This window comes from Equus przewalskii, chromosome 13 (genome assembly GCF_037783145.1).
Source record: "Equus przewalskii isolate Varuska chromosome 13, EquPr2, whole genome shotgun sequence".
In the NCBI taxonomy this organism is placed as follows: Eukaryota; Metazoa; Chordata; class Mammalia; order Perissodactyla; family Equidae; genus Equus; species Equus przewalskii.
This window is the reverse complement of record NC_091843.1, coordinates 50,794,431-50,816,410: the sequence shown is the minus strand read 5'-3', so window position 1 is coordinate 50,816,410 and position 21,980 is coordinate 50,794,431. Positions and strand designations below refer to the sequence as shown.

The following is a 21,980-nucleotide window of genomic DNA, read 5'->3' as shown; positions in this document are numbered from 1 at the left end:
TAATAGTAATAAAGTTGGATGACTTTTGGAAAAAAAGATAGAAAGAATTTGGTATCATGCCACTGATAAATAATTATGGAGGGTCCACATTTTAGCGTCATTTGGTTCTATAATATGAAATCAGTTCTAACCTCTTGCATTTGCCGAGAACTGTGAAGGGTCGGAGATTTTTACCTTACTTGCAGGCTTACAAGTTAGCCTGCAATTTTTTGCTAACAGCATCAGCAGTAGCCAGAATATCATCATTTTTGCTCCAGGTCTCTGAACCCCAGTTTCCATGGGTCACTGAAAAGGGGGCCAGGTGATACCTGTACATACAGTGGGGTGCATTGCAGGAAAGGAACTCTTGAGCTTAGGAAACCCAAATCTCTTGTAATGAGCAGTAAGCCTGCTTAACCTTTGCCCCAGAGGTAGACATTACTTTATCAGAGTGAAGAGTAAACCAACCTGCCCTTTGCTCTGGAGCTAGACATTGTTCTTCTCTTCCAAGGCTATTTACTATACAAATATCCTTAAACAGATAGTCTAAGATAAGGCAGAAAGTGCCTTTGTTCATAAGACATGTAGAAACGCAAGACATCCATGGAAATTACTGACATGAAAAATGTGAAGCATCAAAACCCAAAGTGAGCTAAGCTGTGACTATAGTTCATATTCTTTGGCGTCAATTCAACCATTGAATCAAGCTGATTCCCACTCTCATTAATTGAAATCTAGAAAAATTTCAACAGATATTTCCCTTTTTCCCAGTAGATCTTATCATGACATGTTTAATACCAAGGATTTCATACATTCTACAGTTGGATTTGTTGTTACACATAAAGACATACATCCTTCTTTTCATATTCCTTCTTTCCCTAGTGATAATGCTAGAATGGCTTTGACCAAAAGGATATATATAAAGCCATTTTGATATGGTTTTGTATTTGTGTGACAAGGAGTGAAAGCTCTGGAATACTGAAAGCTATCGGAATTCATTTCTCTCCCTTCTCAGATAAACTGCTTTATTTTCCACACAACTCATAAGTTAAAAATTAAATATTGTATTTCTATCATGCTAACGTCCATACAAAATAAGTGCTTAGTGTCATACAACATGGAACTAATCAAGAAAAGAATCAAAGATTCTATTTTAGAAAAATTAAATGAATTTTCAATTCCTAATTAAATATTGCCCCTACTAGACAACCAGGACTTCATTTTCCCTCTCTTTGTATTTCAAGTCCCTAACAAAAAAGTTGAAATGTGAGTACTTGATGCAGTGTTATTGAATAAAACAAAGTTTAAAAGATGCCCTGTCAATAGCTACATGACCATGTTGACACAAGTTCAAGTGACTTAAGATATTAATAAAAATTCTTTTTCACCTGGGCTGGGAGTTGTACTATTGAGACAGATTTCACATAAAAATATTTTGATCCTATTAAATGAGACAAACATGCTAATACTGTATAGAGGCTGCACTGATCTAAAAATGAGAAACTCATTGCAAAAGCTGACATAGCAGGAGGCTGGGAAGCATAAAGCAAGTATTCACCAACCTTAATAGAAAGCAGAAAAGGAGAACTACAATAAGAGAACAACAAAGTTTTATGTAAAAAGTCATTCTAATTAGATCAGACTAAATTAGTAAATGTCTGCTTCATGGGCTTTATTAAAAATTAATAATTGAATTTTTGCTCCATGATGGCTAACTAAACAAAAAAGTGTATTTATATACTCTCCTAAAATCTTCAAAATGACAGAAAAATATAAAATAAGGGTTATGTAGCAAGGAACTTGAGTCAGAATATAATTTTGATTTATTGTTAATCTTTTCAAGAGAGGCTACCATTTGAAAGGTTCTAGCTACTTTTATTCTACCAGTGCAGACAACAAATCATCTTAAATTAGGGGAAAAAAAATACTTGACTATAAGAAATCTTACAGTATCTGACAAAATTAGAAATGTCTCTTCTTTTCATCTCAGACTTTATAACATTTTTTTACAATGAGTTGGAAATTTCAGAGTACCAAATGATAGAGAGGAAACAAGCCAAAAGAATTTATGCTATACCTTTATTTCCTATCCAAGGCATTGCCAAGGGATATTTAGACTCTATTCTTGCTGCTTCCATCCTGCTACCAAAGTTGTGAGTTCTCAATCAGAGTTATCTAGGACCTTCAACTCACCTAGCTCACTGAGGTCATAAGGGCAACACAAAGAGGTCTGCCAACAACCCTCAGCCAAGATCTATGGTCAAGCTTAGTGGCTGCTTTAATAGTAGAAAGTATTTCCAAACATTTTTGTTACCTCCCTGGCAGAGACTGTATGATTTTGGTGACAATTCAATTATATCCTTCTTAAATCATTTTAGGCAGGTTCAATAGTCTTACTTTATTTGGAGCACTGAGGGGAAAGACCATTTCTCTTCTTTGATAGAAATTAAACAGCAAGCTGGTGTAATTTCTACACAAAGAAATATTTCTCAAAGAAATTTTGCAAGCATTACATATTACTTCCCCTTGTTGCAGTATGTATAATAATTCCATCTGTGGAGAGATATACACCAAGCTTTACTCAGGAAAAATAGTCAATTTGGTAAACTCATTTGTTTCCCATAAGAATGATGAATTGACATGTCATCTTGTTAAAGAGCCCAGAGATTTTTCTGAAGGTCTCCTAAAGCGTCACAACCATTATGAAAGTTATGAAAGATACTTGTTCGCTGAAGAACACAGTGAAGGAGAATCAGTTCTTCATTCCTCTTTTAGCTGCCCAGTTTAGGCCATAATGTCTCATGATTGCATAATCTCAATAGCCTCCAAAGTAATCTGATGGCCTTCAATTATTCTTCACATGCCAATAATCTTCCACACTGTTGCCAACATTTTGTTTCTAAAAATGCAGCTCTCAGAATATCGTTCATCCATTTCAATTTTTCTCAATTACTTCCTACTACCTATAGGATGAGTTTAAACTCCTTAGCATGATATTTTAGACCCTGACATGACCCAGGTCTAATTTACCTTTCCAGTTACATTCTCCTTCATTCCCCACCAAGCCCATCAAGCTGAACTACTCACCCTTCCCTGAAAAAAATCATACATTTTCAATTCTCCATTCATTTTCCAATATTCCTTTCTATTTGGAAATTATAGGGTTTCTGCTAGAGATAATTTATCAAGTTATGTGGCTTTGTACCACAAAGTAAGACTAGAGAGCAAGTGCAAGCAAATCAAATGTGTGGATGTCTCCAAGGTTGGGTATTGATGAAGCAGGAATACCAAAAGTTTAAGGGTGGGAGGATATGATATGGTGACTAGAAGACTCCAGGTTGAATAAAGAGACAGGTGAAATCTAGAAATGGTTGGAAGACTGGAGAATAGTAAGGCAATGAAGCCACTGATGGTCAAGGGAAGGAAAAGAACAGGTTCCATGACAGAAATAAAAGAACAAAAGTTTCAGATCAAAGACATGAGATCTACGAAATTGAGAGGTTCCAGATGATGACTAGTTTCAAATGCGGAGTGGGAATTGCTGAAATTTAGCAGATTTCTAAGGTTCTTGAATTGAAGAAGATAAAAGGACCACGAAGCTAGGGTTTTGAAAAGATCATACAGATCAAATCAGCCAAGTGAAGGCAGAGGACGTAGTGAAAATGAAAACCTTGTCTTCACTGCATAAATCTTCCCTGAATACAGAGGAGTCTTTTGCATGAAGGGAAGAGGAGGGCATTGAAAAGACATATAAACCATAGTATAACTAGACGACATGGACCCCAGCTCATTGAACAATCTAAAACCAAAATGAAATACATCAATTTAATTTCTTTATATAAAATATAAATTAAGGTAATTACCTTTTAAAAACAATTCTTCAAAAAAATGCTCATAGAGTTTATTTGTATTTTTATAAATGATTTAAAAATGAAAGATATGTTTTTTTAAGTAAACAAACACTGTAAAAACACATCTCCTGGACCAAACTCACAAAGTTGAGAGATTTTAAATTTAATAATAACTATGTAAAACTTCCCACAGTGCAAAGATTGCTTGGAATCCATGTTAAGATAACTAAGCGTTTAACTTTTTGACAAGATTTTAAATGTAACAATAAAAATGGCTTGGTAGATTTCAGAAGAGACTAGAAAGAGAACCCCAGCCCCTGCTCTTTGAGTCAAATTTTTCTCCAGGATCTTTATGAACAGAAGCAGCGCTGCTGACTGCTGACACTCAGCACTATTTCATGCTTTGGCTGTGCCTACCCACAGAGACGTGAATAGATTTTTATTACACATATACTAGATAAACTGAAAATATTCTAGCTTGCCTGTCAAGAAAAAGAAAGGTGTCATAAATCACTATGTTACACGAGAGAAAAATGTTATTTTAGTAGACATCTTAAAAATGGCTGTAACTTTAAAATCAGCATTAAAGCTTACACAGATTTTACTTCTACAGTTGCTGGTCTGTACCTTAAAAAGTGAATAATATTAGTTGAAGTCAGGAAGCATAACAATTAGGTAAAGAAAGTCTAAACATAGCTAAGTATGCTAAATTTAGAGACAGTTCTTAAGTAATTGGCCAGCTTTTTACAAGTTACTCCCCATTAATTGAGACAGTGCAGATTGTTGAAGATATTAATGAAGACTGGAAAATAATATCTTTCAAGCTGAACATTCTCAAAACCTGGAAGGCAACAGGGAAAAAAAGCGCATTACAAAATGATTCATTGATGATGTAAGTAATTGGGAAATAATACAATCAATACGGTGATTTAAAATTTTCAAAAACTAGTTTTTCTGTAATATGGTGCTGATCTAGATGACCACCTAATTATGATGTTAGAAAATGTGCCTTTCCTACTTACTATTATATAGTTACCAATAAGTTACAAAAGTATGGTATTCTCATATCATTTCTCCATCAACAAATTGTTATTTGGGGTGCTACGTAATTAGAAGAATACTTTATGCAAATAAAGAAGTATCAACTTAGTGTTTTTATTCCTCTTACCTCATGTACTTTCTATTTGTTCCTTAAGAAATGGTATGATTATCCATGGATGCTTGGGATCCCCTTTGTGCACGTAGTTGCTACAAGCTTTATCTCATTGATGCTTCACAATAATACTCAGAAAAAGACATGAGACTGGAGACATGATCTCTGGTCTCAAAGAGAATCATAATAAAAAGCAGAGCTCTACCACTCACAAGCTATGAAATTTAGGCAAGTGTCCTAACCTCTCTGAGCCTCTGGTACTTCCTTGCCTACCTCCTAGTGTTGTTGTGAATCGTCAATGAAATGAAGTTTGTTAAAACTTTAGTATAGTGCCTAACTTTGGGAAAATGCTCAATAAATGGCAGTTTGTATTATCATTATTATATAAAACCAGTAAGTGAAATAGAACAGGCATAAAAGGAGATAAATATCAAGACTACATGTGAGCAATAAAAATAACAAGCAAGGCAGGAGTTCATAGTAGGGGAATAAGCCAGGAACAAGGTAGTTCCCCAGACACGCTTCCCTTGAGATCTTGCTGCTTGGTTAGGCTTCAAAAGCAGAAGGAAGTTCACAACAGAGAGGAAGGCTGGAGAGTACACCAGGCATGATGAAGTCCTAGGGCAAATGTATATGATATGTTCGGGAACCACTTCAGTGTGGCCAGAGGATACTCATGGGGAAGATATTGGAACCTGCAATTAAAGCATAATGTAGAAATAAGACAGGGGAAGGCTGTAAATGTCAAAGCAAGGAATTTGGATGTATTCAGCCAATGAGAAATGAACAAAGGTTCCTAAAGCCAGAGTCTTTATACAGGTGTATTTATGTACACTGCTAAGTTAATTAATGCACACTGGCAAAAATTATTTCACGAGATTTCTCAAATTGAGTCTATATTAAAAAATTGAATATATAAGATAAAACTTACCCTTCCTGGCTCTTAAAACAGAAATGAATGCAGTTCACAAAACCTAGCACATAGTAAATACTAACACACGGCTCTTAAATTTTAGATGATTTTTGGTTATTGGTAATAATGGAAAATAAGTATGTGTGCATAAAATTTCACCCTATAGCCTCAAGCATTATGCTGTCCAATAGTTTAACCTTTCCTTACTCTAGCAGCCAACAAGGAGGAAAAACTGAATGATTAGAATTCATCTCCTCTCTCTTCTTCTATTGGACATGCTAATGAGCAGAGAAATAGCAAAAAGCAGGAATGATGGGCCAGAGGTGAAGTCAGTAAACGACAAAAGAGCAAGTCACAAAAATGAATAATCACTCCCTAAGCAATATAAGTTGATTGTACAGTATTATGGATAATTACCCTTTCAAAAGTACTTTAACAATGAAAATAATTTGCAAATAACTATTACTTGCATAGTCCTAAAGGGCTCACATTCTGTCCCTAATAACATATGTTACTGCCAAACTAATCTGTGTACAACATGGGACTAGGGTCTTCCCTTAACTCACGGATATGACTGGGGCACATGACAGTCCATCCAGTGTTAAATACCATTGAGAGGCAACAAGAAACTAAGTGGATAGTGGCATAGGCACAGAAGCCAGACTGCCTGGGTCAATGCCTGACTCCACCACTGGTTGATCTTATGCAAATTTCCTTAACCACTCCGTGCTTGAGTTTCTCATCTTTAAAATGTAGATAATAATAGCGCCTTCTCATAAAGTGTCCATAAATTCATACATGTAAAATTCTTGTAAGAGTCTCAATAACATGATAAAAATGAACAAAAGTTAACTACTATAATTAGCTGTGTGAAAAAATGACAAAGGGTTTCCAGAGAAGGAAGTAATTCCTTCTACATACGACAAGAAGTGGGAGTCAGGGAAGGCTTCAACACCTCAAGTTTTGTTATGAAGGAAAATGGAGAATGGAGAAAGGCAAGTCAGTCAGGAAAAAGCAGAACAAACAAGATCAAGGGACATGGAGGTGCCTGATGTACTCCAATGGTGGGCACCTGTCTTCTGAGAGCAGTGGAGAGTGAACCCAGAACTTTGCAGGTTAGGTTGTAGATTAGTAAGGATCTCAAATTCCACAAAACTTCAGGCGATCAGAGCTTCTGATGTTTTGAAGCTTGAGAGAGACTTGACTAGACATAAGATTTAAAAAGAACTTGGGCAGCATTATAAAGGCTACTCAAGCTAAAGGTCAAACAGATAACTGTAACAGCTAGATTCGTTTAAAGTCAGTGAGTGTACTGTAAGGCTATCACTGTAGTTATTAAAATCCTATGATGTATCAGGCACTGTGCTAGGAACTTTATAAATATATGTATATTCAATATATATATTTTCTAATCTTTAAAGCAAGCTTGTAAAATAACTATTTGCCATTATACATTGAATAAACTAAAGATCAACACGTTTAAGTAATCTACCCAAACAAATATAACTAGTAAGAGGCAGAGCTGAGTCTTCAGACATGCAGGCCTGTAAGGCACCAAAGCCCTCGTTCTCTCCACAACCTCCCCAGTCTGTTCTATAGCATTACTCTAACACAGTCAACAAGGACCTAAACAAGGGTGTCAGTGATGCAGACAAAGGGTGGATGGTTGCTTCCAAACACACTTGAGATCTGGGACTTACAAATGTCTTGACCATGGGCTATGTGCAAAGAGAACTTGGTAAAAGCAATTCTAAATTTCCTAGCATGAGTAATGAGCTCCTGGGTGAAAAAAGAGTAGTATTCGTTGAGAAAGATAACAAAGCTGGTTTGAAGATTTTGTTGGTTTGAGGTGCTTTTGGGACAGCCATTTGGAAAGATCCAATTGGCGGGTAGAAATAGAGCTTGAAGCTTAGCCGAGAGGTTAGCCTGCTGAGAGACTTATGAGATATCAAGCATTGGGTGATAGCTGAGAATGAGGAAAGAGAGATTTGCACAGAGAAAACACGTAAAGGAGTAAGAGAAAGAGAAGAAAGAGCTTTAGTGAAAGATACTGGATTAAGTCTTTAGTCTTTGAAAAACTAGCAATTTTAACCCATGTAACAGCTACTCAGCTGTGCCAAACTACTGAAGTGTTACAACATCCATTGACGGCAGACGTTTTTCAGTTCTTGACTGTATTCTCAGCAGTCAAATGCATTAAAACATGCAGAGCATTGTTTCAATTTACTGAGCACGCTCTTATAGAGTTCATTGACCATCAAAATTTCTCTACAAGAAAAAGGCAAGAATTGTAATAACAGCCATAGATTGGAATTTTATGGTACAAAATAGGAGCTCTGCAAAATTACTCATAAAGGTGAACATGGACTCAGCTCTCCGGATTCCCACTCCAGAGCATTATTCAGTGTAGAGACTGCATCTGTTGACACAATGTGCGTCTGTCCCTCCTTGGAATTGAGTTGAAACCAAATCAGTTCACACTGTTGTCTTAATAGCTCTAAAATTATAATTGCTATTTAATCACAACTAAATTGGGCTTGGCCTTGATTTCTTGGCAAGTTTTACTTCATTAGTAAAATGCTGAATTTCTTTCTCTTTTTTTCCTACCTTCTGTCAAACATCTCTTTCAAACATGACAATATGCAAATATCAATTTTTTAAATAAAATTATGACTAAAGTGTAAGGTGAATAAAATTATAGCTAAGTATCCTTTTTTATTTAAGAAAAAAATGCTATCACTAAGCATCATAAAAATATATGACAAACGTAGTACTGGTGAAAATCTTTTTCCAAACACAAATTCCCTTTTGCATGGCAAATCAACTTCCCTAATACATAATATGAAGATTATGAAACTAAAATACGTCTCACATTTGTGTTTAAACTATATCAAATTTCTGCTTTACAAACACGTTATGTTGCTACCAGTTTCCTTGGTAATAATATTCTTACACCCAGTGTAGAGAAAGCATTTCCAATAGTCTGATAAGGAAAAATAAAAATAGTGCTATGATTGTGCTTTTTTGATACCTATTTAGGAATAGCGAGTGATGCATGCATGTAAACAATTTATTTTAAAATTAAGAGATATTTTAAAGCATAAAGAATTAAACTGTAACCTTGACTGACTCACTCTAACTTCTAGCCCTCAGTTTTCTCAACTATAAAATTAAAGAGTTACTCTGGAACAATTTTGAAGTCCTTTCTATGTCTAATATTTTAATATGAAGTGGCAGTACCAAGGCCTAGTATAGGAGAAGCTTTAGACCCTATTTCCAGTAGCACTCAAGACCACTCCCAAATGAACAGACCACTGAAATAAAAACAATGGGCTTCTATACAAGAGCTGTTTGATGCCAAGTCACAACCCATGCACCCAGCAAAATTGCTGGCCCCAACCTTCTCTCATATAGATATTCTAGAGCTGAATGGCTCATAGTCTTTATTCTTTAGTTCCAGTAATCATTACATGTATTGACTGACAAGGCTTGTATCAAAGCAAGTGTTTGTCAATCAAGGAACTTTTTAAAGCACACCTTCATAACTGGAAAAAAAAAAAGGAGCATTTTGTTTTCTTTTCTATAAACCAAGAAAACTAAAATAAATGTTATAATGTTCTTTCCATTATGCATATTTTGGATTTTCATCACTCCAGAACTAGACCCACAGCTGTGGTTTAAAAGTTTTAGTATGTTTCCCATGAGGCACAGGCATTCCGCTAATAAAACTTTCCTTTCGAGGTCACTGACACATGCAACTGAAGCACTTGGGAGATAATTCTGTGTTTGATTTAAGACAGAAGTTGAACTAAAGTAAGCACATTGAGAAGCACTAGATGCTAAATTATTTGCTCAGGTTCTGTAACTAGAAAACTGGAATTAACTAGTGCTGCAGGCACTGATACATTAAAGTTTTAATATAGAAAGTTCTGCTTATGACTTTACCCTGATGACTTCTTGTCACTCACATGCTGAAAAAGGCCGTATGGAAAAGCACACCAGGGCATGAATAGTAAGTAATTAACTGCACCTCACTTAAAATCTTTTATCATACAAGGCAGGAACTCTGTCTCTCAATGACATTAACTTACTTAAAATGAATAATACATGGCAAGGAATGGGTCACTGAAGTTCAGAAAGGGGATTTGACTCTCTTTTAGTACATTGTGCAGACAAGGCAAGGGCAATTCTCATTCAAGTGTTGAGCATATAGTTGTACACTTATGAGGCACAGAATAATTACACATACCTCCCAAAAGACAAAGAACATTAATAATGTTACCTCATACACACCTCAAGGATCGAGACTGAAGAAAGTGATTACAGTGTATAGCAATTGTCTCTAAGTGTCCCTGCAAGGAATCTGATTAAATTTTTATTATATTGTGAGAGATTCTTTCCTTTCACATATTTTGAAAAGATGCTTAGTATATAATGAGTTTATGGGAAGATGAAAATAAAGGAGGGGAATAATTTTCGTTCCCTTCTATTAAATTATTTAAATGATGTATAAAATATCTCATACGTTTATTTAATCATTCAATATCTAATATTTATTTAAATAAAATCAAAATACACTCTTTTAATGGGCAACTACTAAACAAAATCAAACTGAATACTGATTTCAATTATAGGCTAAACTATCTGACTGTTTTCTTTGCACACTGCATTGGCAAATTTAAGCATACCTTAGACAATATTTCAAACTCTTCTGTAGTGAGAGTATTTTATAATGCTCACTTTGATATTTTAGTATATCTAAATAGTTTACAACATAACTATTTTTCACTGGGGTTTTGAACAATAGTTCAGTAGTTAAAATAGACCATGTATTAAAAACAGCAATTTATCATAAATTCATATACAGTTTAACAGAAAAAATATTATTTCTGAAAAAATATTATTTCTGATTTTCGATAATATTTTAATGTAAAAATTAATGCACATGAAAAGGTATTTTTAATAATATTCAAGTAATATCTTCATGAAAATGTTTCTTAAGCATCTTTTGTCGTTTACCATCTTTCCTTTTTAGAGTGGATCATTGAAAGTTGTCATGATAACGGTATTATAGTTTTTAGTCAACAATTTCAATGAAATATGTAAAACTTCAAATATGACTACATTACTTTTATGGAGAAAAAAGAACAAATGTGACTTGACTAGAAAATTAGTTTGACTACCTAAAATTTTTAAAGCAAAAAAATGGCAACTTAAACATGTAAGCAAAATCTTTTTTATATCTTCATTGGTTTTGACCAATTCTCAGTGCTTCTAAATAGTGCCTGCTCCTTTGTGGTCATCCTCCACAATACTCGCCCTTAGAGTTATTTCATTTTCTTTTAAATGCCTTTAATCCATATGAATAATAGGAAAAAAACCTACATCTCGTGATTATAAGGAATCAAAAAGATCTGGATTTCAGTGCCATCTTTGACACTAGCAAAAAACGTGACCTTAGGCAATTCTGTAACCTCCTTATGTCTTCATATCTCTCATCTGTAAAAAATGTGATCTAAACTGTATTTTGTTAAATGCTAATATTTCTAGGTATAAAAGTACTATATCTTAATCATTAGTAATGATTAATGAAATCATATCTTATCTGGGGAATCTTCTATAGTCTGTAGTAAGCATAACCAGCCTTTAATAATCCTTGATGGTGGAGAAACTGGAAGAGAAATAAATGAAATAAAAATTATTATAGAAATGAGTCTAGTGCTTAAGAGATTCATTTGAGTCTCAGAAATTTAACTGTTGCCAAATTTTCTGAGGATTCTATAAATAACATGAAAATCCAGGCAGAATTTCCTTACGTATATACCATTCGTTGAAACACCACTTATTCTGATATAGTATCGTAGATATCAAAACTGTAGAGATTTTGCATAGCTTGCAAAGACTCTGCCCCAATCTTGTTTTACAGCTTTTTAAACCAGAGGTTTCATAAATATTGGATAATAAATACTTTTGATGAGAATTCTGTCTTCATTAATACTGTGGCATATATTTTAATATTACGCAAAATTAAAATTTTTTTCCTTCCAACTAGGTGGGAATAACCTGACATTACGAACAACAAAATTGAGATAAAGAGTGGACATAGGCATTTTTGAAGTTGGCAGCCATATTTCGATAGGCCATTTGAAACATTTCAATTTCTTAGCGACAAAGAAGACAAAAGTCTGTCAGCTTTAAATATAAATATTCAACATTATATTTGAAAGATCCCTCGATGTTCTCCTACCACCACAACTCTTCTTCCAAAAATCCTAGAAGATATATATACCTCTCTTGCATTAGCATCAACTAAACTCCCAGGTTATTTAGCTGACACCTTAGAAATGTCAGACTGGTTGAAAATAGAAGACCCAGGAAAAATAAATTTGAAAATCAGTAAGCCAGACAAAATGAACATCTAAGTGTCCTGGGCCAGGAGGATGTGGTGTCCAATTGAGGAACCTTCCTGGATCTGAGTCTGGGTTGACATGTCATTATCTGATAAAGATATAATCAGAGATACGATATTTAAGAGCCCAGGATTTTCCAAAAAGTCAAGGAAAGGCTGGCATCTTAGACAAAGGAAAAATATGTGCAAATATATGGTATATTCTAGAAAATTTATGCAGTCCTAGATTGCTGGATTAAGTCTAGGATGGTATTCTTCCATTTTTCTAGGAAGTAGTAGGTACAGTGTTGGGGAAAGAGTTGTTCCTATGGTTAACTGTGGGTGCCAGCCTAACTAGAAAAAGAATGGATATCAGAAGAGAGCTGTTGAAGTGTGAGGTAATGGACAACTTGATACTGAATCTGAGAGGTAAGATATCAGGTTTAGGTTTGGCTGAATTTGAAGAAATAAAATAATACCATCTTTCTTTGTCTCATTTAAAATAAGTCTAGAAATAGATAGTCCAGAGCTGATAGAGCAGTCCACAGAATCAGGGAACAAGTATCCATTTATCTTCAGCTCAGGCTTTCCTTCTCATGGTCCAAAATGGCTCCTGGAGCTCCAGGCATCACATTTGCTGTGAAGCCAACAAGAAGTAGGAAACAGGGCATCTCTTCCCTCAACTCCCTTTAAGGACAGCTTTATACAAACTTTTGCTTATGACTTATTGATCAGAACTTAAACATTTGGCTAAGACTAACTGTAAGAGAAGCTGCAAAATATGTATTTTTTTCCTAGATAGTCATGTTTTCTTTAAATCATGAGTTATATCCTTAAGGTGAAGGGAGAAAGAATGTTGGAGATAGGTAACTAGCCTCCTCTGTCATGGTCCTGTCAGTATTTATTTTAGAGATAGAGCAGTTCTGGGTGATGATAATGTCCAGGAGTATTAGTATACCAAAGTGTAGAGAACATAAAAAATATCGATGTTAAGAAGCTTGGAAATACTTGAGGTGAGGAAGTTGGATGATTATGCATGTGGACACTGAAATCATTCAGGATAATAGTAGGATTTGCAAAGAATAGATACTGAACATGATCCAAAATCCTCTCAGAATTTTGGAGAAAACTGAAAGTCAATTAATAACTGTATAATTGGAGGGTGTGATTTTTCACAGGTAGTGTATTTTGTAACAGGATGAGAGAATCATTGTATAGAGTTTGAAGGCTTTTAACTGAATACCTCCTGTCCAGGATATGCAGAAGGCAAGGGTGAATGAAGACCTTTGAGCAATACTGGTAGTGACAAAAGCATGGTCCCACAGATTTGGGATTTAATCATAACTTTGTCATTCACTAGTTTTGTGATTATTGGCTAGGTACAAAACCATCTTGTTTACTCGTTTATGAACTTGGAATAATTCCTACCTCAAAAGTGTATGGTAAAGATTTAAAAAAATAACATTAAAACATGGCTGAACTCATAGTAGATTCTCAAAAAATGTTAGACCCATGCTCTCCTCCATCCTACAGTCCCCAATCTTTCTGTAACAGGTGATTTTTGTTTTTGTTTTTGAGATTATAGTCTTTTCTAGAAAAGTTTAGGACAGAGTACAAGAATACCATAGATTGAAAATGCATTAAATAACCTTCAATTATGAAGGTTCATATTAAACATAATTCATGTTGAATGGGGACCCTCTCTCAGGTCATAAATTCAGCCACTTGTTTTTCTTAGTACCCTCTATTAGACATTAGGAGAGAAAGGGTGCTGTGAGTCTTAATGCCATGTAGGCAGAATAAGAAAATATCCTCCCAGGGTGCCCCTTTGCTAAAAGCCTGCCATATGTCCACAATGCACTGAAGCATTAACAGCACATCTCGTTTTCTATCCCCACTTGACAAGCCCAACTTAAAGCAAGGATAAGCTTGCACTACATGTGCATGTCTAATTCCCGTTACTGCTAATTATGTGCGCACAGCAGGAAGACCACGTTTCTTTAGAATAAGGCTTGCTTTTCAAGAGACAGATTAGGAACTGTAAACTTTAAAAGTAGTGAATTATTTCGTACATTTATTAGCACCTTATATACGTGTGGATATATTATTTTATAACCTTAACTGTTATTGGGTTGTGGCCACATACCCTATATGAGCTTTCAAACATAATGTCATTTTTAATCTATTACTTGGCAAGACTTAGTGGAGATTTGTCTCCATAAAGAACCCTTCCCATGCCATTTTCTGAATTGCAGAGTAGAAAAATTGTCTCAAGATTAAGATGCACCAGTGAAAGGAATGAAATACATAAAAATAAAAACATTCCAGTATCTTTTTATTTGAATTCTGCTAAATTCAAGCATCCATTTTTCAAGGGAGATAAGGAAATTTTAAACCAGTTTTCCAGGTGATTTTCTATTTTGATCTTTCTGATTATACAAGAAAGTATTTATGAAATTCCTGGGCCATAACAGCACAATACACAACATCGTAGGGGACACTACGAACACATTTCTCTGCGCAGTTTCCCCAGGATATTTACAATGCAAAACAAAAGTTAAAACCTAACAATTTTTTCAGTCTTTCACCCTAGATTACATGTCTTTAAAGTGTTTACAACTATAGGACATCAGAGAGAAAGTGTATTTTGATCAGATATGATAAAATATTGTCAAAGCTTCAGAGCTTCACATAGTCGCTATATTAAACCAAATTGAGCACATTCTTTCATCAAGATCTGCCTGCATTTTAGAGAAACCCATTTTCTTATTGAATATCCAATAGCAAAATAAAATCCCTTCCCACACCACAATACAGAGAGCAAAATAAACCAAAATCCAATGCTTGGAGATATGTGGAGTTTATACCTATCTTCTTTGTCCCCTGTTGAATGAATACATCATTTTAGTTTTATCCAAGTCTCATTTCAACTCCCAATCTCTGAAAATTGCTTAATGTTACTATGCTTTCTGCCAAATGATCTTTCAGCAGATTTTCAATCTGCAGAAATTCTTCTCGAGGTTTCATATTTTGAGCCTCTCCTTTTAAATATTTTTCATCAGGAGTGTTTGAAGTATTTTTATGGAAGGAAAACTCTTTCTGCCAAACGTTGCCTTTAAAATAAATTTTCACAAATGTGTGTCCTCAGTCAAGTGAAGAGTGATCATGACACTCAGTTCACAGAAAGGGTAAATAAGTGCGTCAGAGGCAAGAGGAGAGACATAGGTTCAATTTCATGCATAACAAGGATTGAACAACTTTTCTTTTTAACTTGTCCTATTCTATTCAAATTATACACAACTTCATCTGTGTCATCTTCAAAATGGAAAAATAGCAAAGACAAAAACACACATGGTCTGTCTTATTAAGCTGGTTGTCTTTCTACCATTGTCAACACATGACAGTATGGAAATCTCAATTAGAAAGCAGGTTTATTGTCAGTATAAAACTGACTCCAAAATTTCAATTAACTATAGCAGTTATACTTTTTTTTTTTTGAAAGATTCAGAAGATGTACTCCTAAGTATCTGAGAGGGCATCTCTGATTACATAGCCCCCCATAACCACCCCAAGTGAGCTCCGGAAGTTGCTCTAAGCTAAAGCTAAGGTCATTTATTCTTCTAGGGGAGAGACACATAAGCATACTGGAAATGAGAAAATACCCACCTTTCCTCTACTTTAAACCATTCACTCTTCGCTTTCCCAAAAGATCAGAATCAAGTGTATTTTCTGGACTAGCTTTAGGACTATGCCTAGAACTGCCCAGCAATACATTCTCCCATCCAATATCCTAAGAGTCAATTCACTATGCAACTTCCACAATTGAAGATAAAATGTGAACGCAGATTGAATGAACATATTGACTCCACACTTCAGGGTAAGCAGAATAAGACTTCCAAGAATGAGCAAATAAAAAGCAATTGTGGACTAGCAAGACATTCTTCTTAAATTGTATAAGTGCAAAATAATTTCTTAAGGAGGGCTGGAATTGGTTCAATCTGGCTGATTATTCTAGGCAAAAGTGGGATTAGTTGATCCTTTTTTCTTTTTAAACGAATTAGATAAACACTCAGAAATTGATTGGAATTACAAATCAAGCTTCTGGAAAGAGAATAAATAAGCCACTGTAAATGCGCATGCAGATGCCTCCTTAAAGAGACAGCCAAGTTACCTGGCTCCAGCCTGGCCCTTTGACTCACACTATTGACCAGTTGCCAAGCCTCTCCCCAGAGGATAGCCATTAGGCTGCTGGCTAAGTGGCACGAATTACCATATAAACTGCCTTTTCAACATGTTTCTTCCCTACCTCTTTAACAACCCTAGAGTTTCAACAGTATTAAAAAACAAAAAAATAAAAAGGAAAAGGAAAAAGCTTAAAAAATTAACACGATTTCTAGACAAAGATAATTTATATTCCACATTCAAATAAACACATTTGCAGAAAAAAACTAGAGTTTTTTCTACATTTATAATAAATGAAATTTGTCACACAAATTTCCCTATCATATCTACCTATTAGATGTTACTGTTTCCTTTAAAAATAAGCATTTAGTAGCTGAAGTTTGTAGACCTCATTCACGTCTAGGCAAAAATTTACTCTTTTTGTGTCTGTGTCCCCTGATCCTGACACCGGCACCAAACAACCATCCAAATTCAAAGGCTTGAAGTCACCTATGCCACTTCATTCACCCTTACATCTAATCCTAGCCCTCCTTCCACTGCCACTGGAGTTACTCTCATTCAGACTGCTCTCAGGGCCAGCAACACGCTCCACTGCGACTTCTCTGACTCTGATTCCTCTCTGCGCAAACGCACTGTGTACATTCCTGAGAGAGTAATCTTTCCATGTCCTCCTTCTGATTATACTCCCTGCTCAAATCGCTTCAACAATTCCTGAAAGCCTACCAAATAAAGTACAAGCGCTTAGGTAATTATTCAAGAAAGGCATTCAAGTCCATTCTCTGATCTGACCCCTGCTTCTCCATACTTTTTCCCATTGCTCTCCTTCAAAACATGCTATGACTCAAACAATTAGATAGTTCTCCAGGAACTGTTCTGCAAACTCCTTCTTCTCTTGCCGAATCCACTGTATCCACCACCCAAGATGCTTCTCTTCATGAGGTCAGCCTTCTCATCAATGCCATAAATGAATTCCTTGCCAGTTCCACCAAGCCTCCTTCAGGTCTCTGATCAGATTCCATCTCCCCAGAAAAGTCTCAGTTGAAAACCAAGAACAGGTTAGGCCCTCTGTTTCATACTCTTCTAACCTCCATGTTTCTCCTTCTTAGGGCTCATAGAATGTATGAGTAATTAAATATTTGCATAACTTCTTGTATAATTCTGTTTCTACCACAAGAAAGCAAGCGCCATGAAAGCGAGTACTGGTAGCTACATTTTTCTCTGTATTTCTAGCACCTGGGAACACAGCAGTCCTTCCCTCTTCTTCCCACCTATGTGCCACTTTTCTGTTCCTATGCTAGAGCAGTTCTCCAACGGAATGTTCCCTGTGGTAACGTGTCATGGTGATGTGTGTATGAGTCTTATATGCGGCCTTTTTGCTTTATTCACCTTTGTCTCCCTGACAGCACCTTACACAGAACTGTGCAGTTAGCGTTCAGTAAGTGTTTGTTTAATCTAGGTGAGTAGAAAAATCATTACACGAATGCTTTTTTTCACACCGTAAAATCCACATGTAAAAACTGACCTTTGGCAGATTGGGATTATTAGTTCTGACTTCGGATAATCAGTATAAATTCTCGTCTAAGTAAAAATAAATGAAGTTTACATTTTCTGCCATTTCATTAAGGTGAAGGTCTTAAACTCTGAACCTATCACCTCTAAATAAATTCATTTTTATGTTTATTGTGTTTACCCTACAAATACAGTTTATTTCACATTTGTGCAGTTCAAATTCCTTTCAAAGTCTATTAAATTCTCTTTTCTCCATGTACATGTATTAGACTTCTTCACATAGAAACATATCAGAATGTTAAAAGGCCAAATTTTTTCAGCAACATGAAATATTTGCTAAATCTGTGGGTCTCCCCATGTCAAATCCATTCAACCAGCTTTTCTTGAGAGATGACAGAATGTCAGCAGCTCTAGAATTTCCAAGCAGCTCCCAAATTTCTGCATGGAAATAAGGCAATATGATTGAGTGTAGCCAGGGGACTCGTCCCGCAGGTACAATTTCATAATAACTTTGCTATTTTTATATAAGCTCTAAGTCCATTTGGAGTAGGTTGGATGGAAATTGATGTAGATTATGGGAACATACTACCTACTGCACCAACAACAACTGATGGCACCACTGGTCAGGTCAAGAAAATCCTTGTATTACTGTAGTTAGGGACAATTTTTCATGTTGCTTTAGAAGAAAAAAATAGGCAATCATTTTTATTTTTTCTCCAGCCTTATTGAAGAATAATTGACAAAAATAATTGTATATATTTAAAGTGGACAATGTGGTGATTTGATATACATTGTGGAATGATTACTAAGATCAGGATAATTAACACATCCATCATCGCACATAGTTAACTCTTTTTTTGTGTGGTGAGAATACTTAAGATCTACTCTCATCAACTTGCAAGTATAACTATTAGTCACCATAATGTACATTAGATCCTCAGAACGTCTTCTTATTATAACTGGAAGTTTGTATTGTTTGACCTACATTTCCTCATTTCCCCTTCCCCCTCAACCTCTCACAACCACCATTCTATTCTGTTTCTATGAAACCTGCTTTTTTTTTAAATTATACATATAAGTGATATCATACAGTGTTTGTCTTTCTCTATCTGGCTTATTTCACTTATCATAATACCGTCCTGGTTTATCTGGCTGTCACAAGCGATGACAGGATTTCCTTCTTGTTTATGGCTTAATAATATTCCATTGTGTATAAATACCACGTTTTCTTTATCCATTCATCTTTTGAAGGACATTTAGGTTGTATCCATATCTTGAGTGTTGTGAATAATGCTGCAATGAACATGAGTGTCCAGATATTTCTTCAAAATATTGATTTCATTTCCTTTGGAGTCCACCATTTTTCATACTCTCTCAATCCAACAAACTTGTAAAGCGGATAGAATATTTACTAATAAGGAACTGGGTGATCTATTACCTTGGGTCAAAATGCTAATTTAGACAAAGTTCAAATTTAAAATAAGTTTTATTAACAATTGTTTGAGTATTATCCAAGTGTGAAACAGCATCTACTACAGGTAAAAGCTCATGATGACTATCTTCTCTTATGAGTGAATGAAAGTCTGCTTCTTTTATTTGGAGAAGCAGTGCTTTCTCAATCTGCATTAATAAATATTATATAGTAGATCATCTTATAAAATGCCTGGTTTCTCTCATTCCTATCTACATAATAAAAACTTTCGTAAGAGAAAAGGAAACTTAATTGGTGCTGTGTGCATTCACTAACTACTGCTGAACCAAATTTAAGTCAGGGAGAGAGAGGGGAGCTGATCAGAGACGTAGCGCCTGTCCTGCCCATGGTGATTATCTTTCTGCTCCTTCCATATTTCATGTGTCTCTACAACAAGATTGCCCAAAGCAGTGTTTCCCAATTAGGATCTATGAGTTCTATTCAAGATAGTTTTTTTAGAATTTGATGTGTTTATTTTGATAATAATCTAAAATTTTATACATAAACACATTCTGGATACCTGCTGTATACTTGAGTGCAGCTTCATCATTTGAGCACCTGTTGCATTTGCCTTTACTATCACATTGAAACCAAACAGTTCACTGTGTTGAAGCTAATGGCAAAAGTACAGATGTGGACTTAATACACAAACAATGTTTTCATGCCAAATGAAGGTTAGATGGATATCACTGAACACTCTCAAAATAATGGTTATGAAACTGTTTCAATGAAGAAAAGTGAAGGAAATTTTGAGTTATCCCTGAGCATATGGTAGTATAGGAATGCCAACCTTAAAAGAATGTGTCTTGTAGCAGCTGGTTTCATATTTATATTTTGAGCAATGATTCAGTTTCAGCAAACAACATCATCTGTCACAGTAAGGCAATGTTTTAAAATAAAATTTTGTTCTCTTTTAGTTTTGTTTGCATTTGAATGGTGAGATTTTCTGGAGATTATCAGGGGGAGGGTTGTATGGCTATTATGGGGAACTACTCTCCACCTCCAGCTACTGGTTGATAGTACCACTGGGCAGGACGAGAGAAACACAGTCTTTCTGTACTATTACATGGACATATAATTTTTCATGTTGTTTTAAACCAAGAAACAAAGACAACTCATCATTTTTCTATTCTTCCCCACTCAACAACCTTATAAAAGGGGGTAGTCTATTTATTAATAAGCATAAAATGTTTAAATATTTTAAAATATTGAAAATGATTAATAAAAATATTTTAAACTACATTGAGGAGGGGTGTGATCATTTCTTTTTCATTAAAAGAGGCCATGCATTTCTGAACTTTGAGAAACATTGTTCTTACCTGTCCAGAATCTTTTGCCCTGCCTTTACTAATAGCATCCCACTCTTCCCTTAGAAAAGCACTCCTCTATCCCATGTGGTTCTAGCAGAGCCATAAGTCATGCTGCTTCTTCCCTTATCCAAGGTATGGGCACATGACTCACGTTAGAGCAATCAGATTCTCTCTCCCAGGAATTTGAATTGGGTGGAGACACATAAAGGTAGAAGACAGACAGCATTGAGTTATTTCCAAAGAACATAACTATGAGTCCTCGCTACTGAGATCCGTGGAGCTACAGAGGGTTTCTGTTCTTTCTTGAATCCAGGTTGTTGACCTATCATTTTACATTATGAGGAATACATTATCCTTCCTATAAATTTCTTTTTCTTTGCTTATGTTAATCAAAGTCAGTTTCTATTGATAAACACCAAGAATCCTAACCGATGCACTACTTTAAACAAAACTAATTCGAACTCACACAAACATTAAAGGAGAAGACCAAAAAAGCACTCAAGAGTTTAGAAAAGGATAGAGAAGAGGAAAGTAAGGCTGTGCATAATATTTTCTTCCTTTCTCTGACAGGCTTTGGAGTCACTTATTAACACATTGTAAAATTGACATGTATTTGGCTTCATAATGTATCAAACATGACTGAATGGTTCTTGAAAGCAAGAACTAAATCTTATTCATGTAGTATCTCTAACATCTCACAAAACACTTGGCACATATAATAGGTACTCAATAAATATGTTCTGAATTGATAAAAAGTTCACAGGTATAACAGTATGTCAATAAACAAAGAGTTTTTTAAATCCATGGAGTTTATTATAAAGAGAGGCACAACTGAGCTTTCTAGTTATTGGAGAATGATCTTTAGAAAGGTAATCATTACTATCATGACCATCCTTCACTCTACAAAAAGCTCCTGTAAGTCAGAAAATGGTTTTTACCTTTGTACCTCCAGAGCCCTGGTATATAGCTGTCACTCAATAACTGTTTAGTACATTAATGTATATTGAAATTAGATATATCACTGTAGAACTTTCATAATATAAATTAATGTGACTTGAATTTGAAGACACTTTTTATATCCTACTCTAGTTCACTTCTGATTTTCTGTCAAAACTATCAGTATTACTTATCAAATTTCCTTCTTAAGGACATCAAGTCAGTCATACAGCATCACCAGTTCTTTCAATTTTCTAACAACATACCAGGTCTGTTGAAGTCTAAGGT

General features: G+C 35.2%; 1 long non-coding RNA gene across 1 annotated transcript; it reads right to left on the bottom strand.

Annotated features, from left to right (window-relative positions):
• Positions 1-3,855: 3,855 nt before the first annotated feature.
• Positions 3,856-5,679, bottom strand: LOC139075116 (uncharacterized). The gene is made up of 2 exons (XR_011525176.1): positions 5,502-5,679; positions 3,856-4,663 (listed from the first exon to the last, which is right to left on the bottom strand). It is a non-coding gene; the product is annotated as an uncharacterized lncRNA (long non-coding RNA).
• Positions 5,680-21,980: the final 16,301 nt, after the last annotated feature.